General features: G+C 35.1%; 1 protein-coding gene, 1 non-coding gene and 1 pseudogene across 2 annotated transcripts in view; 2 read left to right on the top strand and 1 right to left on the bottom strand.

Moving 5' to 3' along the window:
• Positions 1-25,611, bottom strand: part of Wdr70 (WD repeat domain 70) — a 299,382-nt gene that overhangs the window by 64,191 nt on the left and 209,580 nt on the right. The gene's annotated exons all lie outside the window — the stretch shown is intronic.
• LOC143400035 (low molecular weight phosphotyrosine protein phosphatase pseudogene) lies at positions 3,000-14,170 on the top strand (annotated as a pseudogene).
• Positions 22,874-22,946, top strand: Trnav-cac (transfer RNA valine (anticodon CAC)). Its single transcript has one exon. It is a non-coding gene; the product is annotated as a tRNA-Val (tRNA).

The raw sequence follows: 25,611 nt of genomic DNA, 5'->3' as shown, positions 1-25,611 counted from the left end.
GTCTTTGAACCATGGTCTCTGAAGTTAAGTAGGAGAATTCTAGGGATACAGGACATGTTACCGTGCTAGAGGACTCAGACTATAAGAGACTCAAAAGTGTGAAATAGCATATAACTTGGGAACTATGGGTGGGACTCAATAATAGACAGTAGCAGATAAGACTGAAGAGCTAGAGGTCAGATCATTAGCAGCTTCATATTCCCTTCTACGGAATGTGGATCTTTATCTTGTCAGAACTACTGAACCTATGAAATGTGTAGGATACAGAGGTCAGGTGATCATATCAATATTTTAAAAAGCCACTCTGCTTTTTTAGTGGTAATAAAAATAAACTAGAAACGGGAAGCCTAAGCAAAGAGATGAGTCAGACACATGCAGTGCCCTAGGTGAGAGCCTGAAGCTGGGTAATAAGGAAGTATGTAAGACAGCAATTCAAGTTGTACTCAGTGACTTTGGTAGGGGTGGTTCCAGTGAATTTGTGAAATGAATACCGCAAATAGAATCCACTCTGGGTAGAAATCTGACAATGAAAGAAGGAAGAGTTGGAGGAGGATTCTGTGAAATGAAATAAATGAAAAGCAGAAACTCGAGCATATTTTCTAGGAGCCAATAGGGATGAAAAGGATAAAAATACAGGAAAGGGAGTAACTGATAGAATTAGGTCTCAGAGGAAGCAGGAAGGACATGATCAAATGCACAGGTGGAAGGATTAGTGAGGAGCTAGAAGAAAAAGACCTCTTCCTTGGAGACTATAGGGAATAAGGCTGAGAAACCGAGGTGGGATGAACACATTTATATAAATGAGGGTTCATAATCCAGTACTTATTTTTCCATGTAAAGGAAAGGAGGTAACTGAATAGGAATTGGGCTCACAGGCAGAGGGAGGGTTGTAAGATGAACCAAAAAAGAGCTGGGAAAGTTCAAATACACCCAAAATGATAAATGAATGACAGATCTCACAAGAAGAAAGGAAGAGATTGCTAAAGTGATAAGAACCAAGGAGAAAACATACATTATAAATCTGGAATGGTACCAACCTGCAAAACTGTGGTTTTTCTCATGTTGGACATAGAACCAGAACAAAGGAGCAAAGAAACCACATTGCTGGGATTTCAGGGAAGAAAACAGAAAATAAAGCAATTCAAAATCTAGGTAAAATTTATATTGTAGAAGTCAAATGATCTTTTGCCTTTTCTTCAAGGATTATATTTCTGAGTTAACTGGTTTAAATTCGCCTTTTTACCTCAGAAGTCAAGGTTGTAGTCAGTGTAATGCAACTTTAACTTAGTGACTCTTGTACAAAATTAAAACCAGTTTCCCTTTTCAAAATGTATAGTTTGTTAGAGAAAATACCCTCATAATAACTAAAAATGAGAATAACAATATTTTGTTTATTCTAAGCATTGCATTAACTTATTTGAAAAAAGCAGTTCTAATTTCATTTTCAATTTGAAGCTAATGTTTACTGATTGCCTTCTAGATCCATGGCATTGTGTCATGCTTATGAGAACAGATGCAGAATACAAACCCTAGCTTTAAGAAGAAATAAACTATAATTCATATTCTCAGTGTTTTAATATTTTTGCTTGTTCAAATCTTATTATATTTGATAATGATCCTAAAGATATGACATTTTAATCAAAACCACAAAACAAACAATGACCTAGTAAAAATTAAATGTACAATAAAGCTAAAAATAAAATTGTATTTTCAAATTTGAAAAACAGAGAAGATAAAAGAAATGAATAGGAATTTTTAACAATCCACAGGCATTCAAGAAATTGGGGATTCCAGTTATCTACTACTGGCAGGAGAAGGAAACCTTCCTACATCCCTACCCCTTTCCTATTCAGAGAGAAAAAGGAAACTCGGGACACTTGCTGTCTCCCAAGACTTCCCATAAACATGAATCAGAGTTTGACTGTTATGAAGAAAAGGGCAGAGGAAATCCACATGTGTTCTGTCCAACATGGTAGTTACTTACCATTTGTAGCTACTAGAATTGTGAAAATGGCTACTGTGATTAAGAAACTGATTTTTAAATTTTGTTTTGGTTTACATAGAAAAAGTTACATATACTAGGCAGCACAGACAGAAATGCTTCAATTAAAAAAGCAAAGATTTTTATGTGTAATAAAAAAGCAACACTCAACTATATGAATCTACAAGAAACTTGTTTTAGGTTAGTTTAAAAGTAAAAGAGTGTGAAATATGTTACACCAGACAAAAACAAATGAAAAGAAACCTGGAGCAACTGTTTTAGAGGACAAATGTTATTATGTAATGATGAAGGGGCCAATTCAGCATGAGACATAATTCTAAATGTGCGTGCACCTAATAAAAGAGCCTTAAAATACAGGAAGAAAGGAACTAAAAGAAGAGTAGACATATCCACAATTATCATTGATATTTCAACATTCCTCTCTAAGTAACTGATAAAACAAGTAGACATAAATTTAGTAAAGACAGAGGAGACATGAGCAATATTATCAAACAAGTTGACCTAACTGACATTTATAGGACACTGCATCCCAGACAGAATACATTATTTTCAAGTTTAAATGCAACGGTTCCTGTGACAGACTATAGTCTGGACCAAGAAATATGCAAATCTTTATAAATTTAAAAGTTTAGAAATCATGCAAAGTATATTCTCTGACCATAAAAGAATTAAAATTAAAATTATTAATTAATAATTTAGAAAACAAAAATATTTGGAAATTATGCCAAAAACTTCTAAGTATTCCACAGCTCAAATGAAAATCACAACAGAAAATATTTTATATTTATTAAAAACATGAACAAAAAGTCAAATTTGGAGGAATTTTTATGAATGAAATGTGTCCCCCAAAATTCTAACACCCAAGGCTTTGATATCTGGAGGTGGAGCCTTTGGGGAATGATTAGGTTTAAAAGAATTTATGAGGGTAGCCTCACAAAGGGATCAGTGTCCTTACAAGAGAAAGCAAGACCAAAGCCTGCCCCTCCCCCACGTGGTTATGTGTGGTCACAAAGAGGAGACCCTCTACAACCAGAAGAGGCCTTCAGCAGGAATCAAATCTGCTGGCACCTTGATCTTAAAGTCCCCAGTGTCTAGAACTGTGAGAAATAAATATTTGTTGTTTAAACCACAGTAACTATGGTATTTTGTTATGGCAGAGTGAGCTATGACACAAAGTTTAGAGAAGAATTTAAAACATTTAATGTATAAATTAGAAGACAGGTTTCAAAAGTCCTAAGGTTCTACTTAAAGATATTAGAAAAGGAGCATAGAAGAAAGAAAGAGAAAAAAATCAAAAGAGTAGAAGGTATTGATGAAAAGGCCCAAGGAAAGGGGAGGGGAGGTGAGGAGGGGACAAAGAAAGGAAGGAAGGAGAGAAAGAAAAGAAAAGAAAGAGGGGAGGGAGGGAGTGAAAGAGATAGGGAAGGAGAGAGGAGAAGAAAGAAAGAAGAAAAAAGGGAAGAAAAGAGAGGAGGGAAGAGTGAGGGGGAATGCAAGAATTAGAAACTGAAATCAAGCATACCATTTAAAGAGCATCATAAAGGTGCAAATTAAACAGAAATCTATCAAACATTTACTTCATTGGTTAATAACAGATCAAGACAAAAAACATCAGTGCTATTACTTTATTATAGTATATCACAAACAGCTAAGATGTATTAACAATCTGTTATTAATAATCAAGTACCTTAAAATCTGTGTATGTGCCACTAAAGAATTAGGACATGCTTTTTTCACCCTCAAGAAATTAAACAAGTCTCCTAAATCACTTTCTAAGAATTAGTTGAAGGGAAAGTGATGCAATGAGTTGTGTACAGATTATTAAGATTCCTTCTACCAATAGAAAATACTATAAATACTAAAGAATCTTCTAGTAAAGAGATCATACACTGGCCCAAATGAAAACTGTCTAAGCCACTTCATCAGGCTCTCCCTTTATTTAAATGATGGTCAAAGAGAACATAAGAAGACAAAAATGGAAACATTCAATTTTATATTAAAACAAAACATAAACCAAGGCTGGCAAATGGTTGGAGGATGGGAGGGGCTGTCAGCCTATAATCTGGACTTCTGACCATTTGCAGATTTCATATTACTTATTATCTCATTTATTAATTCGCCCACTCTCTATATATACATTTGGAGCACCTAAGTACTTTTGAAGCTGGGGCTAGCTAAGCTAGCTCCTATTTAGGGGAACCCACAGTGGCATGTACAAGGTGCACTCTAAGGGCTCTCATAGGGCTGAGAAGAAATGGTGTGTTAGCTTTTCATCAATGTGACCCCAAAACCCTACAAGACCAACTTAGAAGAGGAAAAGTTAATTTTCGATCATGGTTTCAGAGACTTAGTCTATTGTCAGCTTGTTCCATGTTTCTGGGTCCAAGCTAAGGCTGAATGAAGTGGCAAGGGGGCAAACGTGCCTTTCCAGGGTACACCCCCAGTGACCAATCTTCTTCAGCCACATTCCCACCTGCCCACAGTTATCATCCAGTCAGTCCATCCAAACTAGGATGGGCTGATTATATTACAGCTCTCATAATCTAATCATTGCACCTCTGAATATCTCTGCATTCACACAGGGGCTTTGTGGGGACACCTTATATCCAAACCATAACAGGAAATGACTTAACTCTGCCCAGGAGGAATGAATGTCTTTACAGAGGTGATGACATATATAAGGGGGGTTTGAAGGATAAACAGAAGATCAACAGACCAAGCAAATGGGCAAAGCATATTATAGGCAGAGGAGGCAATATGTCTAAGGTAAGGAGTGGGAGAGGGCATAGTGTATTTAGAAATGACAAGCTATTGTTCAATGGCGATTTTCATGCTGCCCCTTCTCACTCATCTAGGACTACAGAGTTTCCATTGAGAAGCTATCTTCTGTGGATATATGTCTTACTAACTAGTATCTACAACATTTTATGAAAAAAATGAGAGCATATGTAATTAAATATTTTCCACTTTCTGTATGAAACAGAGATAGCATGGGAGCATTAATCTATAATCAGTAATCTATGTTCATCAGCTTAAAAACTCACATTTGATTAAGAATAATGATTCACCTAAACAATAAAAAATAAGTTTGGGTTTCCCTCATCCCTCTACATAATTTTTATCCCTAATTCCTTTTCAAAAAGTTATTGTTCAAGTATAAACACATTAATTATGTAACTACAATGAGTGACATGATCAAGGTGTGTGTACTGTGGTATTTGTTATGTCAGAGGGTATCAGTGAAAGTAGGCAGCATTTTTTAAAGGAAATACAATAAAATGTTATGCTTTTAAAATTTAGATTTGAAGACACTACAGTTTCAGTGGAAGACAGATTGACAAATGCTGTTGCTCCATATCGACACTTAATTGGCTCTTCCATTCATACTATTTCACAATTACTGAGTTTCTACTGTAAGAGAAACACTGTACTTTTTCATACTTTGAGGAGCAACAGGGACCGTAACTGCAGAGATCTCCCAATCTTACAAAGGAGACAAAGGCATATAGGTGTGAATAACAAAGAATGAAATCATTGCTTTGGTTACAAGATATAAACAATAACTACCTTACAGGACTGTTTATTAAGCACTTACTCTGTACCAGGACTAGGCTAAGTCCTTTACTTATTTCATTTTGTTTTCATATCCATTTCACAAATGAGAAAATAGGTTATATGCTTAATTAAAGCCAGGATTTAAGTCTACACAGTCTGATTCTGGGATCTGATCTCTTATCTATATCTGACACAAAATGTTTGGGGTAGAAAGAAAGAAGCAATCATTCCTCTCCCAGTAGACTGATTGAGAGAGATAAATCAAGAGACCTGTACCTTGGAGCATGGTTTTCCATGGCCATGGGAGGTGGGAGGAACTCTCAAGGATGAGGAAACTATCCGCTCAAAGGTATGGAGGTGGGCAAGTTTACGGCATGTTTTAGAAACACATACACACTGTTCTGGTGAGAATATAGAAATGCACAATGGGAGAGAAGACTTACTGGAGGAATTAGATTACAAACAACAGCCTGCACAATTTTACTTGGTGTCACTGCAGCAATGGCCCCACCAAGGATGTGGTCTCCAGGAACTGTCTTGTCCTCAGAATCATCTCAGCCAAATGAGCCTCAGCTTTCTCACTATCAAGACACACTTAGTAGCATTCTCTTCAAATCAGCACAAATGAAGTGGGAAAGGGATCTATTTAGAGATAACAGGGTCTCTCTCTTTCAAAGCTAATGGGAAGTAGCCAGTTAATTCCTTTAACACTTTGCACCTATAAAACTAAAGCCCATTCTGTTGCTTGATACTCTGAAAGCCCTCAAGGAAGTCTTGTTGAACGAAGTGTTGCTGTTTGAGGCAGGATTAAAAAAAAAAAAAAGTGAGTGAATGGGCAGTGGAGAAAGATAAAGGAGAGTTTATTTCCCTCCTCAAAATAGGGAGGGAAGCATATGAGAGAGAGTAGGTGAAAGACCAAACACATGCATGGTTTTGCCCTTATATGTCTGCCCTCCCCACCTCCCATACCCACTACCCCAAGAGTTTAAGAATGCACAGGGTTTCAATTATCTACCGTGCAAACAATCCCCAAATTTTGCTCCATTTCATACCTTGCTCTCATGAAGTCTTTTATGTCTAATGATAATGGACATCCTTATTTAGATATACTATCATCACCTCCAAACAACATTCCTAGAACTATACTCATACATCTTTACCTCTAAACCTGCCATAATCTTGACTTTTTAAAAAATTCATTTAGTTCATTTCTCAGTCATTAAGCATTATCTTTGACTCTGACCAAGTATTCCTTAACATCATCTTTCTCTCACATCCAGTACCTCCTTTTGGTGACTAATATATGTCCATACCCTCGGAACTACCAAAACATGTTGATAATGACATAGTAAGTGAATCATGCTGAATGTGTATGAGCTTCACCACTTACAAAGCACTTTTATATTTACTATATTTCATGCTTAAAACAACCCAGTGATACAATTAGGAAAGACCCTTATGTCATGTCTATTTTCCAGACACAAAATCCACAAAGGATCGTAAAGAAAAACTTGAATGTCACCATCTTCCACTTTATACTTTGCCTAAGCTATTCTCTTTGGAGAACTTGTCTCTTTCCTTTCTGCCAACCTTATAGTTATCCTGAATGTCTCAGTCCAAGCACTTGTCCTACATGAATCTCTTCTAGTGATCACACAGAACTATTTTAACAATATATTTTTAAATTTTAAAATTTTATCTTCATAAAGTAGGGTACAGAACTTTGTTTTTAAGAAAGTTTACCACTGAAAATTCACATTGTGAAGTTTTACCTCATTTCTAAATGATTTCTAAAGGTCATTTAAAAAATCCCTTAGTGGCTATTGACAAGTTATTAATGAAAACCAAATTGATATCATAATAGTAACTAGTAAGAAGCAAAATTCAACAGGATCAATGCAATTTAAAAGAGACAAAAATAAAAAAATAGTAGAGAAAATTCTTGCTCCAAATTATCATTTTTATATATGAAATAATATCTTCATATTTGAAAATTTGTTACTTTTCCTTTCAGCAAGAGAAATTCAAAATTCCATGAGTAACAAACTACAAAAAAGTTAAGTAGTACTCAACTTTATAGAGTTGTTTAATTCAAAACTGAAGAAATATTCCAATCTACTATTTTTGTCCATAAACTCAAGATGATACATAATTGGTGAAGAGAACGTCTGCTGATGTTTTAGTTGCCAACAGATTACCACTAAAAGAATAGCCCTCTTTCTCTGGAAAATATTATTCTAAAAAGAAAAAAATGTTATTTACTAATTCAAGTCAATATAGGGATTCATCATGTGAATTTCTAAGTTATGGCATCACTCTAGGGTGGACTAGCTGCATAAGGATAGATGAAAACAGAAGGAAATTCAAAATGCCTAAAAGACCTGGTATGATATGATGTCTTTCCTGAAAAGAACTGCAAGGGCTTCGAGCTGGAGATAGAGCACGGACAACAAGACAGACTAGGTCCCTGCTCTCATGGAGCTCACAACATATCCTGAAGTAATTTGTCCTCTACTTTGGAAGTGAAATACATAAAATACCATGCACACCTATTTGTTATTTTAACATTAAATTTAAATATACAAAATTGCTGAGCCTCATTCTATATGAGACTTTTTCCTATAACTGATAAAAGACATGCCCTATGTATGCCCCAGCCTTTTCACACAAACATACACAGACACACACACACACCACCCATATGATGTTACAGCATCAGCACAGACTGGTGCTCATGGTACTCACTCTGAAACATTCAGAGATAAGCCACGTCCTAATATTGTATAAGAAGAGAAAAAATGATATTTTAAACGTCTTCCATAAAAACAGACAAAAGAGGAGATTAAAAGAAGCAAATAATTAAAACCTGCAATAAGACGTGAACTGTTATTGTAGTTTTCTTTAAAGAATCAGTTATAGGTTTAAAATTTTGGTTTCTATTTTATCTACTTTGGAATCCAAATCTAGACACATTAAGGTTTAAAAATCATTATTTTAAATAAAGATGTTTTAAAGATATTTCAACGTATAAACTATTAGCAGCAGCTCTGCTGATACCAGAATACCCAGGAAGGCATTATTAGTACTATTTTACCAAACAATGACTTCCAATTGAAGAATCTAAATACTCGTAGAAATATCAAACAAGTCGGATTTGGGTCAAATATTCTAACTATAAATTCTACAACAAAGGTACATCTGAGTAAAACTAAAAGAATGTCCTCTTAAAAGAATACAGAGACAAATGATAAAAACTGAAGTTTCAGGCGGCTGGGGTGTGGGCTCAGCAGTAAAGCGCTTGCCTCCCATGTGTGAGGCAGTGGGTTTGATCCTCAGCACCACATAAAAGTAAGTAAAAGGGCTGGGGATGTGGCTCAAGTGATACCGCATTTGCCTAGCATGCGTGAGGCACTGGGTTCGATTCTCAGCACCACATAAAAATTTAAAAAAATAAAGATAATGTGTGTCCTCCTAAAACTAAAAAATAAATATTTTTTTTAAAAAGTAAATAAAAAATAAGAATATTGTGTCAATGTATAACTAAAAAATCGTTTTTTTTTTTAAAAAAACTGAAGTTTCAGGAATCTAATAAGAAACATCTCTTGATGTTGGAGAACACCAAGTGGAACCAAAAGTTCATAGTCATGTTCCTGACTTTCAGGAGCACACTCATAGCAAAAGTACAATTTTTTTTCATGAGAGAAGTATCAACATTCAGTCAATACTAAATGACACAGTTAATGTGTGGACATGTGGATACTTACCTGATGTAGGAGAGCATGAACTAGGGAAAATGGCCAGATGAGTTTAAGAGTATCACAGGCAAAATACAAAGACAGGACACTTGTTCCAATTGGTAATTGTTTGGTGTTTTGTTTTTGTTTTTCATAAATATAATGCTCCTAAGTTCATTTTAACATACAGGCATAGTTTAGTAAGACTGCAAGTATCAACAGGTTTTCAAAAGTAAAGGTGTTATTTTTCTCTTATGAAATACAGGCTACCTGGAAAAGCAAGTACTAGCTATGGTTTCAGGTCTCATGAAAAATTTCACAAGGTTTGGGCAGGTAGCCTGGCACCGATGTATCTGGTTACAGTCTGCATAGTGTCATGACAGTCACATTATATAATACATGGCTAGAAAAGACCTTACCTATTTCACAACTACTTAATTTTTCTATAACTGTTTAATGGCAACAACCACTGAAACAAAGATTTAGCCTTTGTAAAGAAATGCTAAAAAGGGAGTTTTTTTTTATTTTATCTTTTCATTTGGGTAAGGGTAGAGACATTTTAGAAAAATCAAAACATTATTTCCCAAAGAAAGTCACAAAATTGAGGCCTAAAACTTTTTTTTTAAACTATAATGTTCATTTACTGAGGAGCAATAACTTACCTCTTAACACTATATTTGGTAGAAGGCCTGTTACTTGAGGTTTAAGATGTCTAGATTTATCAATTTACTGGCAAACAATCTTTAAGAAAATATATCCTATATACTTAATGCTCACTAAAAAGCAACCAATCCTCCTCCCCCTGAAACACTATGAAATCAATGCAAAAATCAGTTTTGAATCATAATTTCATAAAAAACTGAACAATAGTATTTATTTAGTAAATAGTTTAATTTATTCTCCCATTTATAAAACTGATAAAATTAAAATTAGAGCTGGCAGTAAGTAAATGAATCTCTGAATTATTAAAGACATAAAACATGTTCGTGATAGGTATTTATTGCTCTCTGGTTACTTTCTTCCTATGCCACTCTTCTTATTACTTTCTCTGTCTCTTAGGTAAGCAGGACAGAGGTAGCTGTCTCACTTTGTCAGTCGTCACTATGTACTCCTAGGCATTGTGCTTCCCTCAGGATTCTCTTTTCTGATTCTAATTATATAACTATTTCCTGGTTGTCACATGTACCTGGCATGTGTCATATCTGGACAGTTTCATGCTGGAACTATTCTTTTTTAGATCATCTTAAATGGGACCCCTTAAATATCTGGGTATAGAATTATAATCTATATGCTCATTTTCAACTGTCATCTTATTTTAAATTTTGGCAACAGAAATCAAGATTATTATGTCAAACTTAAGTAACAATAATGAGAATATAATTCTTATTTTCTAATCCTAAAGAATTTAAATTTTTCTCAGTAAATTAAGACAGTGAAGAGATAAAGAAAGATAAAGAAAGGAAAGGAAGAATAAATGCTACTAAGTATCTAAAAGAAAAAAAATAGAATCAATACAGGAACAGAAAAGCAGAGGAGAGGTGGGGGGAACAATGCAATATACTAAAGGAACTTAAAATGTGAAATGAATTCTCACCAGATAGTTGATCTTGAAATAAATATTTATTAAATGAGTTTTACTAATAAAGAGATACCTACCTGCTCTAAGAAAACAGAGACCACACTTTTTGGCAATTGTCCTTTTGAAATTCCTATAGGTATATTAAAATAAAACATTATACTGAAAGTTACACAATCTGAAACTTTTAAAGTTACCTTTAATAATATTTCATCGCCACAGATAGCCCATAGACTAGGCCTTTCTAAAATAGTGGGTATATAATAGTGGGTATAAAAAATAAAATTCTATGCTACTGTAGAATAAACACTATTGGTATTTAGTCATCAATACCTCTAGCAGAAAAATGAGCCTGATGTATTTACTTACTAGAACTAGGCAGCTATTATAGTGGAGTAGAGTCTAGAATAGAAATTCTAAGTATAAGAAAAGATGTTATGAATTAGAGAAATAAAAAGAGAAAAGGTTGAAGGTCGTGTTCTTTAGTGGTTTGTAGTGCTGGCAGAACTAAGAAAAAAAAATAGTTCCAAAGGCCAACAGCAGTTTTCTTATAATGAACACAGTAATAGGAAACAAGTGAACTGGCAATTATGCTAACTCAGTGAGGCAGACTGTATTGAGGGTGTAGACTTCAATATCCTCAGATTCTACTGTCCTCTGGTTGATGAAAAGTCACTCTGTAGAATGTTAACAGTACCTCCTTATACTCCAATTTTATTCAATTGAGCATAAATTTTGTACTTTTTAACTATTTCATATTTCTAGCTTAGATTACTGATAGAAGAAAAGTTCTAATTCTTTCAAGGAGACAGAAAAGCACCAAACTTGTTTCCTTAATTTCATCCTTAAAATAAGTGGTGATTTTTCATTTCATACAGTATTTCCAAATTTGGAAGGACAATTTAAAATTTCCTGAAGTCAAGAATAAGTGCTGCTTTAAGATCAAAAGGTAAGCTATTACAGAGAGCAAGTATCTGCTCAGAGTTTAAATCCAAAGTATGACCTACTTTTAAGACTTCATAGCCTAGAGGAAAAAGTCTTTAGATCTAAATGTCAGCATGTTCTTTTAAAATTATTATTGTGATTATTTTTAACTCTAACATTCTCTCAATGAAAAAAACACACAATATAGTCTATTTATCAAAAACTAGTGAATCCCACATCAGAAAGAGAGAAACATATCTATAGAAAACTTATGAAAAAAAATGTAGCAGCACTGACAATTGACCAGAACCCTCGCTACCATATTCTAAATGGTATTTAAGTAAAAATAACAAGATTTCAATGGAATAGTTATCTGTGAAGTTTAAATGAAATAGTTACTTGAGAAGTTCTTAGAATTTTTTAACTAATAAATTAAGACAAAGCAATGAAAACCTTTAATTTTTCAAGGTTATTACAATCACAGTAACTCTCTATAAACACTGTATAAGAAAAAAACACTTCTAAAAATATAGATTTCAGAAGCATAAAATAAAAATAAGAACAACAACAACAACAAATTTCAGTGAGTTGTGGTAAGAAATAGATGAAATAATAAATGTAAAGAGCTCAAAATACATCTGGTACCCAAAAAAGATCAACAAATAATAGCTATTCTTTTATTTTGATATGACATAGATAATTTAAAAGTAGGTGAGTACTGAGAAACAGTTGCCAATATTATTAATCTTCAGGATATGTAAATAAGTCAAAGATATTTTTCAAATCAAAGAAGCAACCACTTTGTCACCATAATCACCACCAAAGAGGGTTGTAGAACCAAAGTCAAAAGAGCTGCTGCCCTGAAGACATCTATAATCCAAACCAGAGGACACCGGCCTCAACCAACGTGTAAAAGGCTAGAGCCCCTGACAGAGAATTATACAACAAACTTTGACAAGAAAGAACACAAGAGTCAAGAAAGTGAAGGAATTAAGACTTAAAATTCATATGTAAATAAATTTCTCAGGGCAGAGTTCCTGGATCTACACAAGAGATAGAAAAAGTACTTAGAGAGTAATTTTAAACTTTCCTATCTTACCAGCAATCCCAGAGAGAACTCTGGCTTTCCTTTAACAGACTGCTAACTGACTACAATAAAAATTCGAGGAAAGTTCTAATGAGTCTTCAGAGATAGAAAATGATGTTCTTATCCACTGGGAGGTAATGGTCATATTATACTAATTAAAACTGCCTCGCTAATTCTTAGTCACATAATCAGAACACTGACATTGTGGGGTAATTTCTCAGGTTTTTCCATTACAGTGTTATGAAATCTTTCTCCAATAGGCAACTAAGGAAAGAATTTCAAAGCACTGACACAACAACGATGCTGTTTATTATTTAAATAAATAATCTCACTGGGTTTGTTTTTATGTTTTCCATTTCTTCCAAAAGTTTTAGCTTGCTCATCCATTGGGCAGGCAGTAAATAGCCTAATTTTGCTCACTGGGATTTAAATTATCCATTTAATCAAGTTAGACCTTTTTTTAAAAGAACCCTGTGTATTACATTATTCTAGAAATACTTGAAGATAACTAACAAAAGCTAATATTTTAATCTTCTTTATGAAAACAACAGATCCATTACCTTCTGAAGTCCATGTCAGATATCACTTTCGCCTGTTAGCAAATGAGCTAAAAATTCCTGTGCTGAATAGAGTCCAATAACTGTCAAGAATAAAATTGTTTCACTAATAATTCACAAAATCTGATCTTAGATCATAGTATCAGTGTGAACTTTCTCCTATAAGATACATGCCACAGAGGTTCACCAAAAGAAAACATACTACTGACAGGAAGAGGGTATCAGAATTTGGCATATTCAAGTCAATCAGGACTTAGGACCTCATCAGGGGAAGATGGACAAGCAGGTGCCTTAGTTGGCACTGTTTGTGTGTTTGGGTAACATATACCAATCACACACTATAGACACAGTTCTCAGAAAACTAGTAATTGTTCAAAACATTTCAGATAGCTGAAGGACAGATAGTGCAGTGACATGCACATATCCCCATGAAATAGAAAACCCTCTTTTTCACTGATGGCAGAACTGCATGGTGTTCCCATGAACCACACTGCTCAGTAGATCAACCAAGAAGACTTCACCACATTTGATCATATTCTAGTATGGATGAAAGCAATCTGAGAGATCTGAATAGAAAACAAGTAATCAAGTTAAAGACTGTAAAAGTTAAAACTGAATTAGTTGGGAACTATGATCTACAAAAATAAAACTCTACTCCAGGAATGACTCTGATATTGAGGCAGTGTACCAGCAATAACCAGGTGCCGCAGACTGTTCCTGGAGAAGACCCACTAAGGAGAGGTCCATGCCCTGATGAAGGACAAAAGCTACTCATGCCTACGCTAAGGCTCTGCATTTCTTGTGTCCTGAAGTATAATATTGTTTCACAGCCCAAGGACCCACCCATTTCTTTAGTTGACTTATTGTTTCTTATCTTAAATTTTAAATGGAAAAAAAGCTATATTTGGAAAAAGTTAAAAATCTTTGATTCAGAAAATTTGTGGGGAATATTAAATGTTCTTAGCCCAGCTGAATCTCCCATTTCCTCCAATACTAAAAACAGTGGAATTGGGGCTGGGGTTGTAGCTTAGTGGTAGAGTATCTGCCTAGCATATTTGAGGCACTGGGTTTGAGCCTCAGCACCATATTACAAATAAAAATAAATAAATAAATGTATAAAAAATAGTGGAATAAACAACACATAGAACAACAAAACAGAACATAATGAAAGAAAACATGACTTGATGGCCCAGGTCAACATCTAAGCCCAGTGAGACTTAAATAACCTAGTCTACTTTGTGAGTAAAATTGTATCGACAGCCCTCTGCTCACCTGTGCAACCTCCCTTATTCTGCCTTTGAGTTCTTTGTTGAGTAATGATAACCCTATTCTCAGAAGCTCATTATAGATTAGAGGTGATTTTAGTGATCAGAAGTGATAATCTAAATTAGATTGGATTTTAATTCACACACTTCTATAGTACACATGGAATTCATCATTAGCACCTTTAATATTTTTGATTCTTGTTTTTTTTAGATTATTTCAAGGGAAGTCAGCTTATTTGACCACTTTGCCCTTGAAAATTTAATTATCCGAAAAGAAGAACCTTTATGCTGGTTTATCTTATGGTCACTTGAGGAATATGTCTGTTTTACATGTTCATGTAACCTAAATGTTAAATACAAATTGGCTTAGGTGGGGAGATTTATTTTTTAAGTACCGGGGATTGAACCAGGTACTTTACCACTGAGTCACCTCCCCAATCCATTTTAGTTTTTATTTTGAGTCAGGATCTCACTAAGTTGCTTAAGGCCTCATTAATTTGCTAAGGCTGGCCTCAAACTTGTGATCCTCCTGCCTCAGCCTCCCCAGTTGCTAGGACTAAGGAGTACACCGTGTCCAGTGGGAAAAAATAATTTTAAAAGCTGGAAAAGGTTCTATTATATTGGCTAAAATGTTTATATGTATTTTCACCAGCATTAATAAACTTATAAGCAAATATAGGTAATTTCTGTGCACTTTGAGATAACTAATATCAAATTCACTTATATATTTATATCAGGAAAGGCTGTTTTCAAAATAAACTGAGAAACTATAAAAATACAATTAAGATATTTAAAAAATCAATCAGAAAACAAACATAAGCTTCTAAGCTAATATGAGAATCAAAACAATACTACCTGGTAAGAACTGCTCTAAGCACTTTGTGTGTGTATGGGTGTGTGCATATGCTTTAGTTCTCCTAATAAGTCAGGGATAGGTATTATTATTATCCCCATTTTATAACTGAAAAATCTCAATCAGTTAATAAGTGACAGAACCTGGATTTCAATCCACATATGTCTTCAGAGTCCACACTATTAACTACTGCACTATGACTGAAACTCAACTCACTAGTTCATAAATATTTATGAAATGCTGAAAGGTACACACAATCCCAGATAACTCTTGCAACATAAATTCATTCTAGTGCAATAGAGATAGAAAGATACTATATCTAAACTTCTATATATCAATATATATTGATTGGAGTTCTCAATTGTAGCAGAAAACTAGAAATCCCCAAACTGCTGGGAGAGCTACAAAACCAAGTTCAGAAAACCTGTGAGAATAAGGAAGGCTTGGCTCAGATAGCAGTCAAATTTAAGACCCAGGACTAGCCTGGAGCTTAGCACTGACAGCCCACAATGGGGATGTGACACTACTAATGGCACTGCTGCCCCTGAAAACTGGATGTTGCCACTACCCCTGCTGCCACACCAGAATGCATTCTTCCTTCTCACCAGCTCCTGAATAAAAGCGCAGAGTTGGTGGATTGGATTAGCCAAGCCTAGGTTGGAATACTTGCATTCTAGTTGCACAAAGGAGGCCCTGGAAAGTCAGCATTTGGCCTTTTTGGCTTTGGGAGTTGGAGCTGTGCTTTGCTTCCAAGACTTGTGTGGAACCCACTTAGAGGCACAAGGAGATGTATCTACACTCTAGAAAGTCACTTTTAAAAGGTAAAGCATTTATACATAGGCTTCTTGAATGTATTTCTATTTTAAGCTTTCACTAATCCTTAGAGATATTAAAGACCAAAAGTTTACCTCTCTATTTATTAACTAGATCTTCTTACTGTCCTAAAATTATTTCTTTCAAGAAGCTATTGATGTTAATATCCCCAGGCTTAATGGGTGGGTGTGTGGGAGAGGAAGGTTCATGTGTGCTCACTTAACATGTTGACACCAAAGCTGTTTCAAAAACATTTAAAGGTTAAAATACAATTTGCATCTCTTTAATGTAATTCTATACTTATATAAGTTATTAAAAATATTACAGAATATTCCCATAAATGTGGCTAACCAACTTCTAATGTTAATGTCTACCATAACTGTAAGACAAGTACTGAAAATGCAGGAAATTAACACTGATAGAATTCTATTAACAAATGTATAAACTTATTCCAATCTCAAAAGTTTCTCCACTAATGTGCTTCTTCTGGTTCAGACTGAATCCAGACCACACTACCTTTAATTGTCATGTCTTCAATCTGGGAAGTTTAGGACTCTGACAAGTGTAACGAGTACCAGATGGTTTGTTTTACAGACTGTTTCTCAAGTTGGACTTGTTTGATGCTTTCTCTTTATTAGGGTGAGATTTTACATTTAGCAAGAATGTAAGAGAGGTAATGGTATACCTTCTCATGCACATGTGATGTCAATATGTCCTATTATAGGCAACATCTAGTCACTTGGTTATGCTGGTGTCTGCCAAGTTTCTTGAGTGTAATGTTACCAGTTCTTCCTTTGTTGCTGATAAATATCTTGTGAGAAAATACCTTGAGACTACATAAACACCCTGTTTCTCATCATGCCTTTGCTTAACAAATTTGAGCATTCATCAATGATTCTTGACTGAATGATTATTACTGTGAAGTTTGCGTCACAGTGATTTTTCTATTTCTATCATTCTGTCTATAACTATTAATTGGAATTCTATTATAAGTAAGAGTTATTTCTTTAGATAATTTATATTAGTATTTGTTCATGGAAATTTAATTTATCCTAGGGGTATAGTTCATAGACTTATCATCATTGAGAGCTCTTGAAAGTGGTTCCTATGTCCTTTTGACACATCCCCATCATTTTTCAAATTTACTTTAATTTATTTTGATTGACTATTAGCATTGGGAAAATATATTCCAGAGTGAACTCTATCAGACTTAATTCCTTTATTAATTATCTCTGCAGAACAAATAAACCATTTCTAGTCTTATTCCCTTTTCATTTTGATTTTACTGAATTTTTTCTCATTGAGGTTTATTCTTCCATTTAAATACACTGAGAATTTCTTTGTGTGTGTGGCCACAGCTCTATCATATCCACTTCTGTGGGTTCAAATATTGTAGATGTAAATTTTGAGATAACTATTTGTACCAGGAGGTAAAGTTTTAAAGGTCATTTAGCCCCACTCATTTTACAAAACTGTAGACTAAGACATGGAGAACTCAATTTACTAGAAACAGCTACTTTTGAAGTACCAGTGGCACAAGAGCTGGTACAGTGCCCTTCCCCTAAACTAAACTATTGTGTCCTCTCCCACCCCTATCAAAACTAGTCCACAGACACTGTGAGAAATAAGTCTCTAATGAGGTATGCATCCAAAAGTAAACCTCATCCAAAGTTGACTACAGCTGGATGGAAGCTAGTGAAGATCATAGTTCAACCTGGGCCAGAGGTGCAAAGCAAAGTGGCAATACGAACACAGGAGGCACAGTGTCAAAACATGCAAATTCAAATCAACAAAAAGAAGGAAATTAGGTCAATACATCTTAAGTTTTCCATGCTCCCTCCACTTTGCACAGGCAAATCTCCTACCTTGACAGGAGGCCTGGATCTCCATTTACTCTTTAAGTCACTCATCCCCCACTTCTCAAATATAAAACTTATCGAATCATATCACAGGTCTCTTATCTATCTCTTCAGCCCATTCTATGGTCTCTCTTCTCAGTCCTTATACTTGGTTGGGTTCTCATCACCTCTTATTTGGGACTTGACTCACATGTACCTCTTACTTATCTCCTGCCTCTTGCCTTAATTTCCTCTATCTATCTTCCATATGGACAACAAAATAATTCTTAAAAAAAAAACCAAAAGTATTCTTAATTTATCAACATAAAAATAATACTACTCTTGCTTAACACCAGTTACTAAAAGTGGAAAAAATAGGCTTCCTTCTCAACTCTCATCCCATTCCAACGGCACCATGAGTGGGAGGGCAAATCACTATGTGGGGCAAAAATAGAGATCTGTTTGAAAAAACACAATCTATCCCTTGCTTTTGTGACACACAGAATACAGAAAGTAAAGCTTGACAGAGTCTTTCAGACAATTGGAAATCACAAAATATACTAATTTTTTAAATGTTGAAAAAAAGCTCCCATACAGTACAACATTGAAAATACACGGATGCAACTCTGTGCAAAATGCTCCTCAACCTACGCTGAGGTTGCATCCCAATGAACCTACCACAAGTTGAAAATACTTTTAAGTAAAAATGCAGTCAATATGGCTGATCTACCAGACTTCATCATTTAGCAACACAGTACCCTGTAGAGCATGGCTGGTTTACCCTGGTGACCACATGGGTAACCAATTCAATAGCTCGTGAGAGAATCATATCACAAAACACATATCATTAGCTCAAGAAAAGATCAAAATCCCAAATTCAAAGTATGGTTTCTGAATATATACCATTTTCATACCAAACAGAAAAATTTTAAGTCAAATTATGATCATGAGTCAGGCACCATCTTTACAATTCAAGTTTCTACCCAGAGGGCTACTTTCTAAGAATGTGGATATAGGAATAAAATGGAGAAATTTTTTTTTTGGCTTACCATATTTTGTCTAACAAAAGTATTCTTAATTTATCAACATAAAAATAATAACTACTGTGTATCCTCCTATAAATTCAAACTGTATCTCAGTGAAACGTCTAAAACATCATTTTCCTCTTTGAGACACACATTTTATGTGTGGGAAAACATTCAAGGCCCATCCAAGTATCTTTAGTATCTCCATATGTTTTAACTCAGAGGATTTGGAAAGCTTGCTGTGCTACTAAATGGTTTATAGGCAAAACTTCCTAGGTTTAAAAATAAAAATAGAAAAACTTCATCTGGCTACTAGATCTAGTCAGTGACAAAAAAATCCATTTAAGTTATGGCCACTTAAGCTTAGTAAAATATCTTTAACTTTATGCTATTTCTGTAATCTTGATTCACTATCTCAGTAATAAAATATATAACACACAAATATAGTACAGGATAAATTATCTCCTATAATATATGTAGACTTGTCATTCTATTTTCCTTAAAGGAATAATAAAAAAATTGGAAGTACTTTAAGTGATAGCACTTGGAAACACAGCTAAAGGGAAAAGACTCTGGTCATTCCTTGCCTGAGTACTCGAGTTTGAACTGATCTTTCTTCTTTAATCATTATTCTATTTTAATTCTCCTTAACTTTTACTACTTTTCACTATATTCTTTCCTTTCCGTTTCTGTATCTAATCCCCGTTCACCTGGTCCTCAGTGGACTGGCAAAGAAAAAGTAGGATTTTTTCTGTGAATACCAGATCCTCTACCAGATAATGTTGTTCTTGATAATACACATTTCTGGTTTTTGAACAACCTCTAAAGGGAAATGAGTCCTCAGACTCTCCCTTGCTGGCAGGGCCTTCAGTTGAAGCAGATAAAGGGATCCTACATGATTGAAAATGTAGGCTCTGGAGCCAGACCACCTGGAGAGAAATCCCAGACCTACCCACCTCTTACTATGGTCCCCTTAGGTAAATTACTCAATCTCAGTTCATTTAAAACAGGGATAAGAATACCAACTTCACAGAGCTGTATAATAAACAAATACACTGAAAGTATTTAGAATAATTCCCACTAAACAATAGATGGGCAATGTTAAGTGCTACTATAATAATTATTACAACTACTATAACTAATATTACTATCATCACTGCCATTTCTAACGTTGAGGTAGGTAGCACTGGGGAGGCTGTTGAGTTCTCTAGTCAAGCTCTGTGTCACATGAGAATACAGTATAAATGTGAATGACTGAATGCACACTTCTTGATCTTCAACTAAGTATCAAGCATTATTCTGTGCACTTTTGCAAAGTTTATTTTATTTGATCCTTAAGAAGGTGGAGATGAAGCTTATTATTTGGGTGATGAAACTGAGGTTAGTAAGGCAAAATATTCTGTTTATCACACCAGAGCTACCTCTGGGAAATTTGACAAAGAGATAAGCTACACTGTGTAAGTCTAGTCTGTTCATAATATTAGCTAATATTAATAGTTCTTATTTTTAAAAAACTACAAGTTCCAAACAAGTTAAATTCAACATTTTGAACACTTGTCTATTGATTGTTACCAGTTTTAGTGTTAATTATGCATAAATTCATTTTCACAAAAAAGATTTATATTACTTGAAAGTAGTAGCTGTATCTTTAAAATTCTCAATGCATCTAATTTGTTGTTTGGTAAATACTTGACTTTTTAAAAATAATTAAGAATAACAATGAAAACTGCAATCACCCATGCCTAGCAGAACACACACTGTGAATCCCAGGGATGCAATTAAAGAAGATCCAGGGATAGAACTGCAATCCCTTTAATACTAACATAAAGAAAAGGATGAGTTCATGTGTACCATCAGATAGTTTAGATGATACAGATAACAGTATTAAATAGCAGTGAATCTCACAGTGAAAAGGAAAGTTTAAAAAAAAAATCACCTCTAATTCTTCTGAGTATACAAAGCAGAATGTCTTGATTTAGTGCTACTTTGTTTTAAAACCTGCATAACACTTGCTAATATCCTCTTTTAACAATGAAAAATCTCAGACACAGAATATTGACAGTAGTATCAAGCTGGTATTTGTAATTACTTTGTTCTTCATGCATTGTTAAAAATTGCTACATTCTATGTTACATTTGTTATTATTACAATGTTTCTTGTAGGAATAAGAGGATAAGGAATGATTACTATATAGGTATGGGTGCTTCTAAAGGTTCTTGAAACAGTTTGAAACAAAGAGAAAGCTGCTGTACTTCAAATGGTTAATTTTATGTTAAGTGAATTTCACCTCATTTTTTAAAAATATTTAAATTTTTTAAATAAGTCAATTTTTAACAATGAAGTAAGCAATAAGGTGATATATACATATGGCAAGAATTATGAAAGCAGTATGCATACAATGAACTTTGGGAAACATACTAAGGGCAACTGAACTAGATTGGTATAGGTGACATTCCTGGGGATGATCTACAGGAAGCTGATGGGTAGAGCCTGCAAACTAATTTTGGTAGCTTTTCAAGACATCATGCACCTTAACAGATGTGTTCAAGGGCTTGAGCAAAAATCCCAAGGCAGGAAAAATATCATTTGCATCCATCTGTTTCTTGTTCTGAATACTTGTGTTCCTCTTCCTCTCCCTCAGCATTCAAGTGTCTTCAGTATTGATTTTCTTGGTTCATTAATGCCAAGTTTCTTCTGTCTTTGATTCTTCATCCCAAGTTCTTAGGTTGTTTTGTTTGGTAGGACTAGGGACTAACCCATAGGTACTCTATCACATCCTCAGGCCTTTTAATTTATTTATTAATTAATTTATTTTTTGAGACAGAGCCTTACTAGTTGCCCAGGCTAGACTCAAACTTGCAAACCTCCTGCCCCAGCCTCCTGAGTGGCTGGGCTTACAGGCAAGTGCTATCACTACCAGCCCAACTTCTGTTTTCTGAGTGTAGTCTTCAGCTATGATATGAAAGGATTAACATCAGTCCTTCCTACTTCATAAGACTGCTGGAAGAGATTGTACTTTGGGGCTATGCTTTAGAAGTGTTACTCTAACTCATTAGTGGGTCATAAAATCAATTCAATAGATTATAATTGACACTTTACAATGGAATAGAGCAGACTGAAAAATATCAGAGTATATTTTACATGTCAAAATTAGAAATTGTTATGGTAAAACTTCAGGGTTCTTTATCTTGTTTTTGCATTTTTAGTGCTGGGTTTGAACATATCTCTCATTATAAGCACAGCTCTACTACTGATCATTCCCACTGTTTTCACTTTTATATATCTAAATCTGTGCAAAGACTAGTATAGAGTGATCACAATGAAAAATGTCATTTTCTGTGGTTAAAAAAAAAACCTTTGCAAGTAAGTCCTTTCTATCTGTTATATTTTCAGATGGAAAGACCATAACAACTGTTTTCAAAATTAAAAAAAAAATGGGGTAGGGGGGCAGTCACTATATGAGGAATACAGTGGTTGGCTCCTCAGCCACTTGCAGCAGAAAAATAACTCCTAAATAATTCCAGGAAAATAAATACTACAAATATTTTGAAGCGATGAAGTTTGACAGAATAATGTAATACCCTTTGAGTCTAACAAAATATAAATAAAAGCTTCTGACATTTTTTAAGAAATGTGGTAGGGTTGGGGATATAGCTCAGTTGGTAGAGTATTTGCCTCACATGCACAAGGTCCTGGGTTCAATCCCCAGTAACCCCCCATACCCACCCTACACACACATATGGTAAATTACAAAGACTTGGGTAATTAGTAGACAGAAACTAAGCAAAACAAAACAGGGAGAACTCACTGTAGCACCAAGAGTTGGGAACTAAATTATCACTGGTTGCATCACTTTTCCAGTTGCAATGAATCAAAGAATAGATTAAAATAGAATGCACACAGACCAGAGAACTGTTTTACATTTTGGCTCAGACTTCACTTTCTGTATATAAAAACTCTACTAGTGGCTCTATTAAATGAACATTTAACATTTACTATTTTGTTTGTAATGGTTAAAACAGTAATGTTTGGCCTCATCAGCTTACAAAATAAATCATAGCTGTCCTGAAGCTGAGAAACATGGTTTAGGAAATACCTCTACTAGAGAGAGGCATCCCTTATATAGGCTTTCTAGAGATGATAGTCGTCCTGCAGAGAGTCTGACCATTTTAGACGACATAACAACCTAATCTAGACAACTGAAGAGAGGACTTCACTCATGTTTTGTAAGATGCCAAGTCTTTTCTTTATCACTTAAAGATTAGGGAGCATTTACTCCATGTTGCACACTGATAGAAAGACACTAATAAAAATAAAATTAACAGTTCAAAATTAGCTAAAATGGCACAAAATAAAAACAGATTTCCCTGTTTCATGCACTCCAAATGCTCAACTCCCCCAAAGCTTATTTATTATTATAAAATTAGCCAGTATGACAGGGGGTGAACAAACGTGTTCTGGGAATTAATTTCCAAATCAAATTCTCTATGTTATACCAATATACAACTCTCTAAAAAGACATAATTTACTATGAAAAAAATGAGCTTTACATTAAATATCCATTTGTCAGCTTTAGGTTAAAAAATTATTCAGAATCTAAATATCACCTCCACCACCATCCTAAGAAATTACCTGGATTAAAGTCTGAAATTGCCCTAACCAATCTCCCTGCTTCTGCCTTTCTTTATGTATAGCCATTCTATAGACAGAGTGGCCAAAATGACTACTTTCTAAATGTAACTTGGATCTTGTCATTCCTCTATTCAAGTCTCTCCATGGCTTCCCACAGACCTCAGAAGACTATCCAAAGTCCTTTTAATACCACACAAGGCCCTATTTGATCTGATAGCTTCCCATCCCAATCTGTGCAGAATAACTGAGAATGCTTGGCTCAGCTCCTCACATTTCCTTCTTAAGGTGTGAGGAGCTTCTAGAGAGCAATTCTCTGCTCCTCCCCATCCCATCTTCCTGGGCAGCAGTGACCAGGGCCAGACAGGATGGGCAGATCTGTCCCATCCCAGGACCTGCTCGGGGTGTACTTCTGGCTTTCCTCCTCCTCCTCCACGTGGCCTTTGTCTATCATACTTTAGTGACTAGTCTTATTTCCTACTCTGTTTAGAATCCAGGTAGGGAAGAGGGATGTTAATAACAAGGATTAACTAAAACCTAAAACATTGAAACACATATGTGCAAGGCTTGCACATCTTATAGTTGGGTACAGAAAATAATCTAGAAATTCTCATCTCTGGATAATATAGGTATAGGTCACTTATTCTTTCCTATGCTTTTCTCGTTCTAGATGAATTACTTTCTAGATGTGTTACTTTGGCAATCAGAAAAAAGAAAGCAAGATTAAATTTCTCTGAGGCCATTAAATAGAACAAAGCTTGGGGCCATATTTCAGAGGAAATCATGAACTATGTCTTGGATACATAGTCTGCTGAAATGAAGACAGAAATCTCAAATGACTGTCTCTAATCATGATTATACACAATGCAGATAAAAAAGCCTTACCTTCCCAAATCCGCCGATACCAGCCTGTGTGGTACTCAGGCTCACAATAGGCCTGGGTTCATCCCTCCACCAGCAAACATCCATAGGAGCCCAGCCTCTGGCACAGGACCACCCCTTCTGACCAGCAGACTACAACAGGAGGCAAGGCCCAGCCCAGATCCACCCACACCAACTTGCATGGGACCCAGGTCCAAGTTAGGTCCAAGCTCGCTGCCCCCACACCTGTGAGCTACATCTCAGAGCAGGCATCCTAAAGAGAGTGTGAGACGCATCCTTTCAGCCCCATCTCTGTAAGACATTGCATCCATCTTGGGGCACCTCAACTATGATCTTGAGTTACTTCAGCGATTGCCACCACCATCTTTAGTTGCAATAGCATACACTGAGGGACACCAGCAGGGTCTCAAAGTCCAACATCAAGGTGAATACAGACAATCTACATGGGTACTACAACAATATAGGGTAGAAACTATAATATCTCAGATCCACACTGCAAGAAAGGAAGACACATAGACAACATGGAAAACCAAGGGAGGAAAGTGCCCCAAACAAACCAGGATACTATAATAACAAAAACCATGGACAGTGAAGTTGATGAAATGTCAGACAAGGAGTTCAGAAGGTTCATGACTAAAATGATCAGTAAATTAAAGAATGACCTAAATGAGCAATACAGGCAAAACTTGATCACTCCAACAATGAGATAAGAGAGCAAATACAGGTAACAAAGAACTACTTCAAGAGAGAGATAGAGACTCTAAAAAAAAAACCAAAACAGTCAGAAATCCATGAAATGTAGGATACAATAAACCAAATAAAAAACACAATAGAAAGCATAACCAACAGACTAGATCACTTGGAAGAAAGA

This window comes from Callospermophilus lateralis, chromosome 5 (genome assembly GCF_048772815.1).
Source record: "Callospermophilus lateralis isolate mCalLat2 chromosome 5, mCalLat2.hap1, whole genome shotgun sequence".
Lineage (NCBI taxonomy): Eukaryota > Metazoa > Chordata > Mammalia > Rodentia > Sciuridae > Callospermophilus > Callospermophilus lateralis.
The sequence above is the reverse complement of the archived record's forward strand: the minus strand, read 5'-3'. Positions and strand labels throughout refer to the sequence as shown.